Raw genomic sequence first — 15186 nt, 5'->3', positions numbered from 1 at the left:
GGTGTGGTTTTGGTGCTTTCATTTTCATTTGCCTCTAAGTATTTTCTAATTTCCTTGTGATTTCTTCATCGATTTACTGACTGTTTAAAAGTATACTATTTAATTTCCACATATTTATAAATTTTCCAGTTTTCCTTCTTCTGACTGTTTAAAAGTATACTATTTAATTTCCACATATTTATAAATTTTCCAGTTTTCCTTCTTCTGACTGTTTAAAAGTATACTATTTAATTTCCACATATTTATAAATTTTCCAGTTTTCCTTCTGCTATTGATATCTAGCTTCATTGTGATCAGAGAAGATACTTCTTATGAAGTACTATTTCAACCTTTTAAAATGTATCAAGGCTTGTTTTGTGGCTTAACATATAGTCAGTCCTGGAGAATGTGCCATATTCACTTTGTGGCCACTGTTATTGTTGGGTGGAGTATTCTCTGTGTGTCTATTAGCTCTGGTTGGTGTATAGCTGTATGAGTCCCCCACTTTCTTACTGTTCTGTCTAGGTCTCCAACTATTATTGTAGAACTATCTATTCCTCTATTCAATTCTGTCAATATTTGCTTCATATATTTTTGGGCTCTGATGTTTAGTGCATGTATGGTTATAATTATTATATCGTCTTTTTTCAAGACAGTCTTGCTCCGTCACCCTGGCAGGAGTGCAGTGGTGCAAACTTGGCTCAACCTCTTCCTGGGTTCAAGCAATTCTCGTGCCTCAGCCTCTTGAGTAGTTGGGACTACAGGTGTGCACCACATGCTTGGCTAATTTTTGTATTTTTAGTAAATACAGGGTTTTGCCATGTTGGCCAGGCTGGTCTCGAACTCTTGACCTCAAGTGATCCACCCATCTTGGCCTCCCAAAGTGCTGGGATAACAGGCATGAGCCACCGCCTGGCCAATCTTCTTGACAAATTGACATGTTTAATAACATATAATGTACTTGTCTGTCTCTTGTAATAATTTTTTACTTAAGACCCATTTTATCTGATGTTAGTATAGCCACCATAACTCTCTCTTTGTTTCTATTTTCATAGAACTTCTTTTTCTATCCTTTCACCTTTATTTGTGTTTTTGGATATGAAGTGAGTCTCTTGTAGACAGCATACAGTTGGATCATGTTTTTTAGTCCTTCTGCCAATCCATTTTGTCTTTTAATCAGTGAGTCTTTTAATCTGCTTACATTTAAAGGGATTCATGATAAAAGACTTCTGCATTTTGCTATTCATTTCATTCATGTCCAGTTTTCTTTTGTTATGCAATTCCCTCATTACTACCTTCTCTTGTACTGATTAATTTTCTTCTGGTGTGCCATTCTGATACCCTCCTCTTTTTCTTGTCTGTATATTTTTGGTTATTTTCTTAGTGGTTACCCTGAGGTTTACACCTAAAAGGAAATTTATAACAATATAGTCTGAATCGATAACAACGTGGTTTAAATAGCAATACACAAACTCTGCTCCTGTACAGCTGTCTCTATTCTACCACACTCCTATCCCTCCCTGCCCCTCTTCTGTTGTCACTGCCACAAACTACATCTTTATGCATCATGTGCTCACTAACATAAATTTATAATTATTTTTTAATGTATGCATCTTTTAAATAATATAGGAAACAAAAGCAGGAGTATTGCCAAAAATATAATAATATTTTTTTGTTTTTTATATTTACCTTTACTGATGTTCTGTATTCATTCATATGGCTTTGAGTTACTTTCTAGTGTCCTCTCATCTCAGCCTGAAAGACTCTCTTTAGCATTTTTTGTTTGTTTTTTTAAAGATGGGGTTTCACCATGTTGGTCAGTCTGGTCTTGAACTCACAACCTTGGGTGATCCGTCCGCCTTGGTCTCCAAAGTGCTTGGATTATAGGCATGAGCCACCATGCCCGGCCTCCTTTAGCATTTCTCATAGGGAAAGCCTGCTAGTGATAAACTACCTTAACTTTCTTTCAGTCTTCAAAGTTTTAATTTCCTAATCATTTTGGAAAGATAGTGGTGCCAGATAAAGAATTCTCAGTTGGGAGATTTCTTTCCTTCAGCACTTTAAATATATCATCCTTCTGCCTTCTGGCCTTGTGGCCTCTGATGAGACTTTGGTCATTCATCTTATTGAGGAACCTTGTATGTGACAAGTTACTTCTCTCTTGCTGGTCTCCAGACTCTCAGTTTGTCTTTCAGCAGTTTGATTTTAATGTGTCTTGGTGTAGATTTCTTTGGTTTTATCCTAGTTGGAGTTCACTGAGTTTCTTGGATGTATATATTCATACCTTTCATCAAGTTTTGGAAATGTTTGGCCTTTATTCAAATATTCTTTCTGGCCCTTTCTTTCCTCTCCTCTAAGATTCACATAATGTATGTGTTTATGCACTTAATGGTGTGTCACAGGTCTCTCAGAGTCTGTTTATTTTCCTTCTTTTTTTTTTCTTTATGCTCCTCAGACTGGATGATTTCAATTTACCTAGCTCTAAGTTTATTGATTCTCTCTTCTGCCTGCTCAAATCTGGTGTTGAAGCCCTCTAATGCATTTTTTGTTTTGGCCATTATATTTTGCAGCTCCAAAATTATTTGGTTCTTCTTAATAATGCCTAGCTCGTAATTGATATTCTCTACTTGTTCACACATAGTTCTAGTTTGCCTTAGTTCTTCACTCATGGTTTCTTTTAGCTTTTTGAGCATATTTAAGACAATTGATTTAAAGTCTTTGTCTAGCAGCTCCAATGTCTGGACTTCTTTAGGGACATTTTCTATCAATAGTTTCCCCCTGTGAAAGGGCTGGGCATTTTTGTTTCTTTGTATATATTATAGATTTTTGTTGGAAACTGGGTACTTTGAATGTTACACTGTGGTAGCTCTAGAAGTCACATTCTCCCTTCCCCTGTCCACAAGCCTTGCTTTTTTTCATTTGCTGTGAGCTTCGGCCGTTCATTTATTTAGTGACTTTTCCCGACCATTTTTGCAAAGACTATTCATTGTTGTGTATGCTCACTGAAGGCTCCATTCTGTTATCTCAGCAGTTAGTCAGTAATCCGTAAGAGGTTTCCTTAAATACCTGGAGCCAAAAAGAAAAATGAAATAAAAGATACTCCGCCAGTCTTTGTAAATTGGCTCTGAGCTGGGTACACCTTCAACACTTAGCCAGGTGAAGATTGACCTCTGTTTGTGTAGAGCCCAGTTAGCCAGAGGTGCAAGTCTAGAGTCATCTCATGTCATCTCTGTGCGTAAATTCAGCCCCGTGCATATGCATTATATTCTAGATTCCCTGGTATACACGGAAGCTTTTCAAAGCCCTTTATCCCCCACATATATTCCTCCTTAGTCTTTTCCATCTCCAGCTTTTTGGTCTCTGCTTCTTGATTTGTCTACCATCCCTTGCTCCACATAGGTAGTATGTGTCTTTAAATTTTTTCAACAGACATTGCCTGGGAAGCTGCTAGAGTTCAGCGGGAGGGGAAGAGGAAAACAAAGGCAAGCACCTTTAGGGAGATGACAAACAAATAAAAATGTAGAAACATAACTCTTCGAGAACAAAGTTTGTTTTGCTCTTTCCAGTACCAGCAAGCCACAGCAAGAATTCAGGCTCCTGTAGTCACAGCCACGACTAAACTGATGAATGCGGGATGGTAGGCAAGTAAGCAAAATGCCACAATTCTTTCTTACCAAGAATTAGCAGCCTTTTCTGGTTGCTGAAGGGTTTTGATTAGATTCAAAGTCCCAGAAAAGTTTGTTCTGACAGTTTCTCCCAGCTTAATGTTTGCTTTAGTGGAAAAACTGATCCTTGGGGTTCCTTACTCTGCCATTTTTAAATAATATACTCAATGGTGCTTTTTTGAAGCATAGTCCTTTTAAATTTTATTGAAGCCTAATTTGTCAATTTTTTGGTGTGTGGATTGCACTTTTGGTACCATATCTAATAAATCTTCACCTAAACCAAGGTAGCAAAAATCTCCTCTCACAATTTCTTCTAAAAATTTAATTGTTTTAGCTCTTGCATTGATTGATTGATTGATTGATTGATTGAGGCAGGGTTTTGCTCTGTTGCCCATGCTGGAGTCCAGTGGCTCACTGCAATCTTGGGTCACTGCAACTTCTGCCTCTTGTGTTCAAATGATTCTCATGCCTCCGCCCCCTGAGTAGCTGGGACTACAGGTGCACACCACCACGCCCAGCTAATTTTTGTATTTTGGGTAAAGATGGGGTTTCTCCATGCTGCTCAAGCTGGTCTTGAACTCCTGGGCTCAGGTGATCCACCCACCTTTGCCTCCCAAAGTGAGCCACCAAGCCCAGCCTTACCTTTTTAAAATTATGATTTTGAGGTAATTTTGTGAATGATGTGAGGTAATGATCTAAATTTATCTTTTCTCATGTAAATATTCAATCATTTCAGCACAATCTTTAGAAAAGATTATCCTTTCCCCATTGAATTGCCTTGGCACCTATTTTGATAATTAATTGACTAGAAATATATGGGTTTATTTCTGGACCCTCTATTCTGATACATTGCTTTATACGTCTACCCAATTACTAGCACCATACTGTCTCGATTACTGTAGCTTTGTATTAAGTTTTGAAATCAGGAAGTGGAAGTCTTCCAAATTTGTTCACTTTTTCAGAATTGTTTTGGCGATTTTGAGTTTTTTGCATTCCTGTTATAAATATTAAATGCCATATAAGTTTCAGCTTGTTAATTTCTGCAAAAACTCCTACTGAGATTTTGACAAGGATTGTCTTGAATCAACAGATCAATTTGAGGAAACTGCCACCTTAAAAACATGAAGACTTTCAATCCTGGACATAGACACTCTCTTCATTTATTTAGATCTTTGAAAATTCTCCTCAGACAATCCCTTCCTTCGCCATTTTTTAAAAATTAATTTTTATTGTAATAAAATACACATCACTTGACATGCAGGATATGGTTTGGCTGTGTCACCACCCAAATCTCACCTTGGATTATAGCTCCCATAGTACCCATGTGTTGTGGGAGGGATCTAATGGGAGATAATTGAATCATGGGGTAGTTATCCCTATGCTGTTCTTGTGGTAGTGAATACGTCTCACGAGATTTGATGGCTTTATGAGGAGAAATCCCTTTCCTTTGGCTCTCATTGTCTCTTGTCTGCCGCCATGTAAGATGTGCCCTTCACCTTCTGCCTTTCACCATGATTGTGAGGCCTCCCCAGCTACATGAAACTGAGTCCATTAAACCTCTTTTTCTTTATAAATTACCCAGTCTTGGGTATGTCCTTGTAAGCAGCATGAAAGCAGATTAATACAATGTACCATCTTGTCCAATTTTAAGTATAAGTTCAGTGGTATTAGCTGATGTATTCCTTTTTGAGGTCCATCACTATGGGGTTCCTCTAATGGGCCAGATGGTCTGCTGAGGGCCACAGCCAAGAAAGAACAGGGGATGTTTCATGGGGAGCAAACCACAAAGGAAGGGGATGTCTAGAGGGCTGGATTGTGCACATGTGGCTGAAACTGGGAACCCCCTTTTCACTCACTTACCCTGAGACAGCAGATTTATTTTAAGAGCAATGGCTGAATATAAAGAAAAAAACAAATAAATATTACGCTCAGTTATGAGTAACACAGAGAGTATATGTTTATCCTGCCTTAAAGGCTCATCTTGGTTTGTATTAGGCTCTGGACTAAGAGGGATATTATTTAAGCAGATAATAAGACTAAGAATTTTGTAAATTTCTTTCCAAAATTACGTTTTCTAGTGGGCTAATCAGACGCCCTAGCCATTGATCACACCAATTGCTATTTGCTACATGAGTTGTGTCTTGGTTGGGTTCCCCCAGAAGCAAATTCTAAGACGAAGATTTAAGAATACATCATAGATTTGGAAAATAATCCTAGGAAACACTTCTAGGGCAATGGGGAAGTGAGGCAGGAAGGGGAGAAAGCTAGCAAAGGGTGCTTTAAGGAGCAGGTCGCTGCTGTTGGCAACTGGAGTTGAATCTCACTGGGAACCTCTGAAAGACAGTATAGTACATGTCTCCAACTTGTCCCAAAAGATAAACAAGAAATCTGGGATATTTCTTTTCCAGGATTTCGTTTGATGTTAGTTGAGGGCTGCTTCCAGGGGCATGACTCTCTGACACGTGCAGCTTGTTGATTACGTGCACCTGCTGCCATAAATGAACCCTCAAGCAGAGAGTTGCAGGTGTTTGCAGTAAAAATGCTTTGATGTACCCAGCTGAGAGTTTAAGGGTAAGGCTTCAACATCTGCTACAGGGAACATGATGGGGATAATTCATTGCATCCCAGCTTCCGTCTTGTCCTTCTTTCTCATATCAGAAACATGGTGTAATTCTGGAGAGCAAGAGACCCAGGTAATAGACCTCTTGCCAGCTTCCCTTGCAGCTAGTCATGGGAGTTTCACATGGAGCTTCTGGAAGCACCCTGTGGCCCTTCCACTCTTCCCCTTCCTCCTACTTTCTCCTGCCTAAAGGGTAGATGTGATGGCTGGGGCTCAAGCAGCCATTTGGAACTAAAGAAAAAGACCAGAAGAATCACAGAGAACTTAGCCCTGATATCATGGGTCATGAACAAATGTCAGCAATCATTTGTCTCCAGACTTCTCATTCCAGAAAGGAATTCTCTCTCAAGTGTTTAAGTTGCTGTGGGCGGTCTTTATTAGAAGTTGGAACTTCTAGATACACATGGGGCTTGAGTGATTATCAGAAAGAGGAAGGGGCTTATCTGTGTACCCAAACTGCTGAAGGAAATTATGCTAGGTGTAGCTAAATGTGCTATGTGTATAAAGTACTGACCAGGCTGAAATGCATCATGAAGAGAGGATTGGATGAATAACTTCTTTTTTTTTTTTTTTTTTTTTTGAGACGGAGTTTCGCTTATGTCACCCAGGCTGGAGTGCAATGGCGCGATCTTGGCTCACCGCAAGCTCCGCCTCCTGGGTTCAGGCAATTCTCGTGCCTCAGCCTCCCGAGTAGCTGGGCCTACAGGCACGCGCCACAACGCCCAGCTAATTTTTTGTATTTTTAGTAGAGACAGGGTTTCACCATGTTGACCAGGATGGTCTTGATCTCTTGACCTCGTGATCTGCCCGCCTCAGCCTCCCAAAGTGCTGGGATTACAGACATGAGCCACCACGCCCGGCCCGGATGAATAACTTCTAAAACAGCTGTGAAACAGAATACTCTGTAGCTATGCCATATGAGGACATGGCAAGAAGGTGGCTGTCTGCAAGCTGGAAAGGTTGGTCAGACAATAACCATCAAACCACCGTGATCTTAGACTTCCAGCCTCCCGAAGTGTGGGAAAATAAACTCTTGCCAAAGCCACAGAGTTGATGGTATTTTGCTATGGCAGCCTGAGCTGACTAAAACGGATATATCTGTATTAGTCAGGGTTCTCCAAAGAAACAGAACTGTAACCAACACAATTATGAATAACAAAAATACAAAATTGTTTACATTTGTAAGGGACTTGCCATCTGTGCTAAGCTATCAAAACCACCTTTTATTTTAATTTTGTATTTTTTGAGAAAGGGTCTTACTCTGGCCCCCAAGCTGGAGTACAGCAGGTGGTCATGGCATGATTGCTGCAGCCTCAACCTCCCAAACTCAAGCCATTCTACCTCTTCACTCTCCTGGGTAGCTGGGACCACAGGTATGCACCACCACACCTGGTTAAGTTAAAAAAATTTTTTTTTGTAGGGATGAAGTCTCACTATATTGCCAGGGCTGGTCTCAAACTCCCAGGATCGAGCGGTCCTCCTGCCTCAGCCTCCTAAAGTGTTGGGTTTATAGGTGTGAGCTACTGTACCCAGCCCCAAACTACATTTTAATATCCACATTTTTTTTTTGAGGCGGAGTTTCGCTCTTGTTACCCAGGCTGGAGTGCAATGGCCCCATCTCAGCTCACCACAACCATCGCCTCCTGGGTTCAGGCAATTCTCCTGCCTCAGCCTCCTTAGTAGCTGGAATTACAGGCACGTGCCACTGTGCCCAGCTAAGTTTTTGTATTTTTAGTAGAGACGGGGTTTCATCATGTTTACCAGGATAGTCTTGATCTCTTGACCTTGTGATCCACCCGCCTTGGCCTCCCAAAGTGCTGGGATTACAGGCTTTGGGACTGAGCAACTGGTCCACAGGCACAGAGCCAGTAAGTGGTGGGGTCAGGATTTGAACCTGGACAGTCTAGCCCCAAGGGTTAATAGGGCCATTACTGGGTGATGGGAATTTTTATTTTCAATTTTTTATATTATTCTGTATTGTCTGATTTTTAAAATGATATCTTCTAGAATCTGGAAAAAGTAACAAAGCTATTTCCATTTTGAAAAGAAAAAAAAGGAGGTCACAAAACATCAGTATGGTAGGAAAATGTTGCAGAGAAGGGAAGGCATCAAAAATCTATAGAGATGTGAGCCATGGTTTTCCCAAAGTGTGAAATGTCCTTTATTTCAAGCCAGATATTCAATTACATGTATATGAAGTTTAGAACCAAGGAAGCAACATGTGACATGGAAAATGCTTGGGAGATTTTCCCAAAGTCAAGAGTGTGTCACAGCCAAAAGAAACCTGAAGCACCCCGGGGTTGCATTAATAGAGATATCGTGTCCAGAACAAGGGAGGCTATCCTCACTGCACCAGCCACACCTACAGTGTATGTCCAGTTTGGGCCTTCATTTTTTAAGAACATTATGTATATTCAGAAGAGGCAACCAAAAAGGTAGAGCGGCCAGTGTGGAGACCGTAAAAACATCGTGAGAGAGCAGAAGTGTTTCGAGAGAGAAGACTCAGGGTGGAGGTCATGAGAGCTGACCTTTAGGTCCAGACCAGCGCAGTCAGAGTTGATGAATTGGAGAAGACAGTGAGCTCCCTGTCCCTGGTGGTATGTAAGCAATCCCTTGCTATGGCTGTATGGTTGGATTGACTGAGTGTGTAGTTGAACCAAGGGCCATGAAGTCTCCTTTCATGCTGAGCGTCCCTGTGTCTCTCATTCTTAGAAAGATGTAGGAGGGCTTACTCTGGAAGGAAATAATTATGGACTGAATGTGCCCCCCCAATCCCCGCCAAATTCATATGCTGAAGCCTTAACCCACAATGTCGCTGTATTTGGAGATGAGCCTCTAAAAGGAAGCAATTAAGGTTAAATGAGCTCAAAAGGGTGGGGCCTGGATCCGATAGTGTTAGTGCCCTTATAAGAAGAGACACTAGGGAGTTTGTCCTCAAGCACCCTCAGACTAAGAAGGTGGCTGTCTACCATCCAGGAAGAGAGCCTTTCTCAGACATGGAATCAGCTGGCTTTCCTTTCTGACTGCAGAGCTGAGGAGACAGGAGTTCACCAAAGTTTTCAGATGCTGCACAGAGAATTCAGGTGGTGCACTGAAAATGTGCCTACCAGAGACAGGCAGAAATAGGTGAAGGAATTTCCTTAGCATTCTGATTCCTCATGTTATTCCTGGAGCAACTAGTTGATCACGGACTTTCCCACCTCCAGAACTGTGAGAAATAGACATCTCTGTTGTGCAAACCACCTGGCCATTTTGTTATAGCATCCCGAGCGGCTAAGACAGAGATACAGCAGCCCGCTGAACTGATCGGACACCTTGGCAAGCGTCCTCTTAGGGGACTCTGGGGCTGAGCGCCGGCCTCCAAGGTCAGGGGTGGGGGTGTGGTTGAGTGAGCTGATTGGAATTCTTAGGGTAGAGGAGGAATTGCTCATCTCTTCCCTGCCGCCTCCAAAATTCCCACAGTTAACAAAACAGATCTTCTTTTCATTGTCAAAGGTCTTAAATTCAACAGGAAGGCTGAAACACAGGTCTAAAAGTAAAGCACTTGGGTGAGTGGCATGTGCTAAGTGTAAGAAGTAATTCTTGGCCAGGCACAGTGGCTCATGCCTGTAATCTCAGCACTTGGGGAGGCCAAGGCGGGCAGATCACCTAAGATCAGGAGTTTGAGACCAGCCTAACCAACATGGTGAAACCCAATCTCTACTAAAAATACAAAAATCGCTTGGGTCTGGTGGCGCACTCCTGTAATCCAGCTACTAGGGAGGCTGAGGCAGGAGAATCGCTTGAACCAGGGAGGCGGAGGTTGCAGTGAGCTGAGATCACACCCCTGCGCTCCAGCCTGGGTGACGAGAGCAAAACTCTGTCTCGAAAGAAAGAGGTAATTAGAGTAGTTGCTGCTACTAAACTAGTAAGATTAGTATTAATAGCAGTGGTATTTTTGTTTTCATTTGTTTGCTAGCCCTGATTTACTCTTCTCCTGGTCGTCGTATCCTGATTTTTTTCTGAGATATCATTCCCCCTGCATTCTCAGTTCCTTTCCCTGGGGGAGTGCATGACCCTCGCCTAAGCCAATCCTATATTCCCTAGGCCACATTAACAGATCCAGTCAGAGTCAAAGAGATCCCACAAGACTCTAGAGGGAACCACCGGGGCAGACTCCACACTTGGAGTGGGGAGAACGTGTTCCCTGGAGCTGCTGTATGTCTCTGTGGCCACAATGGGAGAACCTGCCTCAGGATGGGGTTGACATGGAAGAAGTAACTCAAGATGAATTGGGCCATCAGGAATCAGGTTCTCTTGATCCAGCTATGCCTGAAAGCCAAGACACTCTAGTTAAATAAGACAGTAAGTTTCCTTTTGCCTTCAGCCAGTTTGGATTAAGTAAGTTTCTTTCACTTGAAACTGAAAAAATCTTGACAGATACATTACTGTGTGCCCTGAAAGTCCTATAATGGTGGTCAGTACAAAGTGCAATGACAGCAGACACGGGCAATTCCTAACGATGCCGGCCATGGTGTGGAGGGAGTATCAGGGAAGGCTGCATGGAGGAGGGGTTTTGGCCTCAGAAAGATGAAGAACAGTACAGCTTGTTGAAAAGATAGGAGCGTGCATTTCAAAACATTCCAAATATGTGGACCGGAAACCAAGAAATACACTTCTAAATCACCCAAGAGACAATTAAAAAAGTTGCAATGGAAAATTAGAAAATATTTTGAACTGAATGGTTAAAAAAAAAAGCACACGCAAACTTGTGGGTGGCAGCTAAAACAATACTTAGAGGGAAATTTGTAGCCTTAACATTCATAAATTAGCAAAGAAGAAAAGCTAAAAATTAATGTTCCAAACGTCTCTCTCGAGCAGTTAGAAAATGACAGTGAAATAAACCCAGAGGAAAGAGAAGGAAAATTATAAAGATCAGAATTGGCTGAAAGAGGAAGCACAGCAGAGGACCGACCAAGCCTATAGTCGGCTCTCCGGCAAGCCAAAGGCGTGAGGGCATGACTGTTCCGCCTATTCAGGGAATGATGAGGGCCCCGGTGTGGGTGGAGAGGGCAGAGGGGGCCACCAGAACAAGGAGGAAGTGGTGAGGCCATAGCCGGGTGTTGAGTGCAGTGCCAGGGCCTGAAGCAGCTTCCCCGCAGAGCAGCGGGAGCACAACGCTACCCCGTCGATGGCCAGAGCCATGGGAGGCTCTCAGGAGGGGGGTGATGTGTGCAAGCTACCTTGGTCCCCATCCAGCTGGGCTGGGGACTTGTAGGGCCCTTGGAGACCATCTGCGGATGGGGGAATGTGGCCCACATGCCTGGATCTGATTGGAAAGGAGAAGAGAAGAGAAGCCACAGAGGATGCCAAGTTTGATTTTCCGGGAACTGGCCTCCGTCGCTGGGGAAACTGCCACCACAACTGCTGGCTGCCCACTGCAGCCTTGGCACAAGCTGGCTTCCCTTTCTGGGAGGGGCGCCGAGACCTGTTGAGTGGTGCCTGAGAAGACCCTGGAGGGCTGGGGGGGAGGCTGCGGAGCTATAGCATTTCCAGCTCTTCAATAGAATGTTTGGCAGGGTTTCTACGCCTTGACACTGTTGACATTTGGGCTAGATCGTTTATGGTGGGGGCCATCCTGTGCATGGTGGGATGGTGACCAGCATCCCTGGCCTCTTCCCACTGGATGCCAGGAGCACCCTTCCCCCATTTGTGACCACCCACGGTGTCCCCTGGTGGGCAAAACTACCCCCAGGTTGAGAACCTCTGGTTTCATGTTGTGGGGGGCGGGGGAAGCACAGGATCCAGAGTCCTGCAGAAGATGTCAGCAGTGCCAACCTCAGCCTCTGGGGCTGCATGACCTTAGGCAAGGCCCTTCCTCTCTTTGAGCCTCTTCACCCCCACCTGCCAACTGGGGTGAGAATACTGACCTCTGCCCCCACCAGGATAATAGGAGGATGCTGTGCCTGGAAGAGCAGGGTTGCCACAAACAGCAGAATTTGGTGGGAATCATTCCTACTGCACCTGGGGCAAGGCTAAAGGGGTGAACTGCGTGTGGGGCAGGGTCCCCACAGTGACAATGGCATGATCATCCTTGCCTCCTTGCATTCTCTCGCCACCCCAATTCTAACCATTGGGGATTCCTGTTGGTTCCACTTTTAAAATATTCCCAGAATCCACAGCCGCGGTCACCACCGAGCATTGGAAAATTAGGGCCTCCCCTACCAAAAATATCCCCTTCTTCTAACTACAGCCAAAGAGATCATTTTGAGACAATCATCTGATCTGTCACTTGCACGTCCAAAGCCTTCCCACGGCGAGTGGAATGAACCCTAAGTCCTGTGTGTGGCCGGTCAGGCCTGCTGTGGCTGGTCGCTGTTGCCTCCGAATTTGCATGGCTCCTCTCCCTCGGTTCTCTGCTGATGCAGGCTCTCTGGCCTCCTGGCTGCACCCCCATCACGCCATTCCCTTCCCAGGGCCTTTGCACATGCTGCTTCCTCCTCCTAGAGCAGTCTCTTTCTCCCTGTTCCTCTGGACATCCGCGTGGCTCATTCCCTTTGTTCACTCAAGCCTGTATTCACACCTCCTCGGTGAGGTCTTTCCCGGCACCTCCTAAGCAGCTCTCCACCTGCTAAGGGCCCCCCGGCCCCTCCGTGCCTGCCTGCTCTGCACGGCACACGAGCTCTCTGACATCGTGCCATGGGCTCACCTGCACATCTTTTGGCTCACTAGATGTCACTTCATGAGACCAGGGACTCTGTTCCATTCACTGCAGAACCCTCAGTCCCTCCAGGGCAATGCCTAGCACGTAGTAGGTGCTCACTAAAAAGTCAGCCCTGTTCAGCCCCACTTAGGATTCACCCCAGGAAAGAGAATCACCCCTGCCCCCCTGAGATGGGCTGGCCTACAAATGGCAAGGCCCCTTCAGTCTCACATCTCATGTGTGGCTCACACAGCTCTGTCTTTCCCTCTGACTGAATTTGCCTCTCACCTCAACCTCCCGTCTCGCATGTGCTCCAGCCGGGCCGGGCTGTTTCCTTTGGGTTCTTGCATGGGCTATGTCCTCCACTTGGTACATTTTTTTCTGCTGTCATCTCCTGAAAAACTAGTTCCTGTCCTTCAGATTTTAACTTACATGTCATCTCCTCCAGGAAGCTTTCCCTGATTGCCCAAATGTGGGTCAGTTGTCCTTCCTCCAAGCTCAAGCTTCCCGAGTCATGTTATGAACACCCTGCATTGCTGTTGCTTATGCGCTTGACCCCGATCCCATGCAGGCAGGGGCCAGTCGTGTATCCCCCGGGGTCTGGGGCAGTGCTGGGACTGAAGAAATGTGATTTGAGTGAATCCAGTGGCTGAATGAATGCTCTGAATGGCACTGCCTCAAAGGACCTGGGGCATTCTCCTTAATCACTCTTGGGGTGCCAATCTCCTTGGCTGCCTTTGGAAGCACTATATTTCCTTCCTGAGTATTGCAGCTCTCTCTCTCTCTCTCTCTCTCTCTCTTTTGTTTTTGTTGAGATGGAGTCTTGCTTTGTCACCCAGGCTGGAGTGCAGTGGTGCAATCTCAGCTCACTGCAACCTCCACCTCCTGGGTTCAAGCGATTCTCCAGCCTCAGCCTCCCGAGTAGCTGGGAATACAGGCGCTTCCCACTATGCCTGGCTGATTTTTTGTATTTTTAGTAGAGATGGGGTTTCAGCGTGCTAGCCAGGATGGTCTCAATCTCCTGACCTCGTGATCCACTCGCCTTGGCCTCCCAAAGTGCTGGGATTGCAGGCATGAACTACCGTGCCCAGCCTGCAGCTCGTTTTAGCCCCTCAAAGGCACCTGGCTCTTTCAGTTTTACTGGCATTTGTGAAAGAACTCAGCCCAACAGGCCTCTGATGGGCACACCTAGAGCCACCTCCAAATGGATTCACTGTGCATGTGCTGGGACCACCTTCTACCTTGGAGAGAGCTCCCCACCCATTCTCTCATTTCTGCCTCCCCCAGACAGCGAGCTGGCCTGGAAAAGTCTGGCCTCTCCAGGTGGGAAGGATGGAGTCAGGTGACTATGTTCTTTTTGATGAGTGGGCAGTGAGGTCCCCCAAGGAGAAGAGGCTGTGATGCATGGCGTAGAAACCCCTTCCCATCCTCCAGTCATCTCAGGCCATGACTTGGTTATTTTCTTGAACCCACATGCTAATCTCGGTACCCATCAGGAACTGTCTTTGTCTCTCTAGTGCTGGCATGGGGATATGCTGGAGGACACAGGCATGCACACACCCAGATGAAAACAGCAGCAGCAGATGTTGAGTGCTTCCTGGGTGCCAGGTGCTAGTACCTTATTTATCCCACTAAACGACTCCAAGTCTGTGTTGCTGCTGGAGGTTTGGGGTCTTTGGGTCACAAGTGGGGCTACAAATAATCCTGATATCTGTCCATCTATGATATGAGCTAGTGATAGTGTTTACCTTCTGCTGTCCCCCGTATTCCTGTATTAGTCTGTTTTCACACTGCTGATAAAGACATACCTGAGACTGGGCCATTTACAAAGGAAAGAGGTTTAATTGGACTTACAGTTCCACATGGATGGGGAGGCCTCAGAATCACGGCAGGAACAAGGAGGAGCAAGGAACGTCTTATGTAAATGGCGCAGGCAAAGAGAGAGCTTGTGCAGGGAAACTCCCGTTTTTTAAGCCATCAGATGTTGTGAGACTTATTTGCTATCATGAGAACAGCACGGGAAAGTCCCACCTCCATGATTCAATGATCTCCCACTAGGCCCCTCCCACAACACATGGGAATTATGGGAGCTACAAGATGAGATTTGGGTGGGGACACAGAAACAAACCATATCAACCCCCAACCAAACCATATCACCCCCATATCACCCTGCCCAAGAAGGCAGGCATTATTACTAGCCCATATCACAGATGGGGAAACTGAGGCACAGGAATTTAAGT

Source organism: Callithrix jacchus, chromosome 12 (assembly GCF_049354715.1).
Source record: "Callithrix jacchus isolate 240 chromosome 12, calJac240_pri, whole genome shotgun sequence".
Lineage (NCBI taxonomy): Eukaryota > Metazoa > Chordata > Mammalia > Primates > Cebidae > Callithrix > Callithrix jacchus.
The sequence above is the reverse complement of the archived record's forward strand: the minus strand, read 5'-3'. Positions refer to the sequence as shown.